Source organism: Aplysia californica, unplaced genomic scaffold, assembly GCF_000002075.1.
Source record: "Aplysia californica isolate F4 #8 unplaced genomic scaffold, AplCal3.0 scaffold00635, whole genome shotgun sequence".
Classification (NCBI taxonomy): domain Eukaryota; kingdom Metazoa; phylum Mollusca; class Gastropoda; order Aplysiida; family Aplysiidae; genus Aplysia; species Aplysia californica.
Window position 1 is genome coordinate 308,375 of NW_004797905.1, and position 2,112 is coordinate 310,486.

A 2,112-nucleotide genomic window follows, 5' to 3' on the forward strand; every position below is an offset into this window, starting at 1 on the left:
ATCATGACTCAGTTGTGTCTCTTCTATACTAATCGTTTGAATCAGAGCAGCATGTCACCCATTTAAAGAACCCCCGTCTTTTGATAGTTTGCGGTTTCTTTACTTCCCATATCCTTTGTAACTGATAGACATCGCTTTTTAGGCGATTAAATGTTGTGTCGGCATCTTCCACGCTTCACCCGCTAAACAAACTCAGCGTGCACTGAATCGAAACATCTTTTTATCAACCTGTTCCCAGTAAAATAGGTCTAGCAAGGAATCATTTCACTTAATTTCTCTTTCAACAAAACAAATTCAGTGCGCCAAGCGAGGCAGCGGCAAAGGCGAAGGTGAATTTTCTATTCGATAACACACACAAACAGTGTAGATAATCATGGCTTCGTGGTTCGCACCACGGTGTCGTTCATTTCGGTTCCCTCTACAGAAGGATTCGCTACACGTACGCTTGTGTGACCCGATTTGTTTCGTATTCAGTTGAGCTTTGTCAGACACCAAACTTCGATTTTCCTCATGGCTGATGTCTTGTTTAGTTCTCACACAAAACAATCCAAAAAACCTGGAATTCTGCTCCACGGTTCAGAAAGACTCGACCTCCCTGTTGAAATAATCGATTACTGTAGAGAAGAGACGAACGCACAAACACACTCACACACACACACACAGAGAGAGAGAGAGAGAGAGAGAGAGAGAGAGAGAGAGAGGGGGGGAGAGAGAGAAAGAAGGAGAGAGAGAGAGACGTACGTACGTACACAAACATGCAGTCGCACACACACGCGCAGAGAATGAGGAAAGAGAAGATGAAAAAAGCGAGTAACGGCGTTGCGGTATGGAAGTATCGCTGGTTAAGAAAGGGGAAAAAGGAGGGAGACAGTGTTTGAGGGGGGTTAGGGGTATAATTGATGAAGGATGGAGATTTAAGAGGGGGTCGGTGATAGTGTCTTCCCTGCCCTCCCCCTCCCCCCAACGGGTGCCCATGAGATCCCCCCACCCCAACCATTCCTCTCATCTCTCTTCCCCCCCCCCCCCTCATTCTCTCGGCAAGACAAGTTAGCTCACTTGGCTTTGCTGTCATGCGGTGGCCGTGGCGGCGTGCAGTCACAGCTCAGCTCGTCAAAACCCACCTAGATAAGACAGTCGGCTAATATCCCCGCCGCGCAGACACCGTATAGATCTATATAAATCACCAACGTCGTTGAATTCAGCATTCCGATACATCCGTGAAAAGTGCTTTCAATTTCATTTGAGAGAAAGTTGTTTGTGTTTATGCAAATCACCTGGAGTGTTCTTCGCTGACCCCAACTTAACAGAGTGCACGAAGGAATTACAGCAGTTTTAAAGGACATTTAGAATACTTGTATTCAATTTTAAATTTTGTACTCTAGGTAGATTTAAGTTGGAAGACAATTTTTGTCAAAGAATGATATCCGTTTCAGTGTGTTGATATTGTAAGTCTCTGGATTTCTGTGGTGGGATTAAAAGTGAATACAGGTAATGATAAAGGCTAGACTTAGGTAGACCTATATTTCTATACCTATCAATAGGCAAACTTTAAACGTTCCATTGTTGCATTGCTTTTTGTGTAAATGAACCCACAGTGGCAGGTATAGTAATTACTTAACGCACTTTCAATTACGTATAAGTTCAATCACACTTACTATGAGAGTAGATTGCTCTCTAGTGTTTTAGCTCCTATAAATTATCTCTCTGGATTTCTGTGGTGGGCTATTGTATGCAAGACCCACGTTCGAATCCATGAAGGGGCGATCACGAACTCGGTTTGACTTTGGGGGAGTTTTTAAGGCTGCCAACTCATTTAATTCTGTCGAAGTCGGACAATTCAAAAGTAGGCCCTGCTCTTTAAGTTAGTTCCATGTGTTGAACATGGCGATAAGCCCAGCCCATGCAGAATGTGCTTAGGAAAAAGAACAAGACCACTAAATGTTGTCAGAAAGAATTAACCTCTTTCTTCTTTTATTTGTTCTTGTTCTTGTTCTTGTTCTTGTTTTTGTTTTTGTTTTTGTTCTTGTTCTTGTTCTTGGTCTTGTTCTTGTTCTTGTTCTTGTTCTTGTTCTTGTTCTTGTTTTTCTTCTTCTTCTTCTTCTTCTTCTTCTT

At 42.7% G+C, this 2,112-nt stretch overlaps 1 protein-coding gene across 1 annotated transcript in view; it reads left to right on the top strand.

Moving 5' to 3' along the window:
- Positions 1-1,082: 1,082 nt before the first annotated feature.
- LOC101854751 (neprilysin) overlaps positions 1,083-2,112 on the top strand; it is a gene marked incomplete at its 3' end in the record, with an annotated part of 60,166 nt that continues 59,136 nt past the window's right edge. The window contains 1 exon segment of the mRNA XM_013087766.2: positions 1,083-1,488.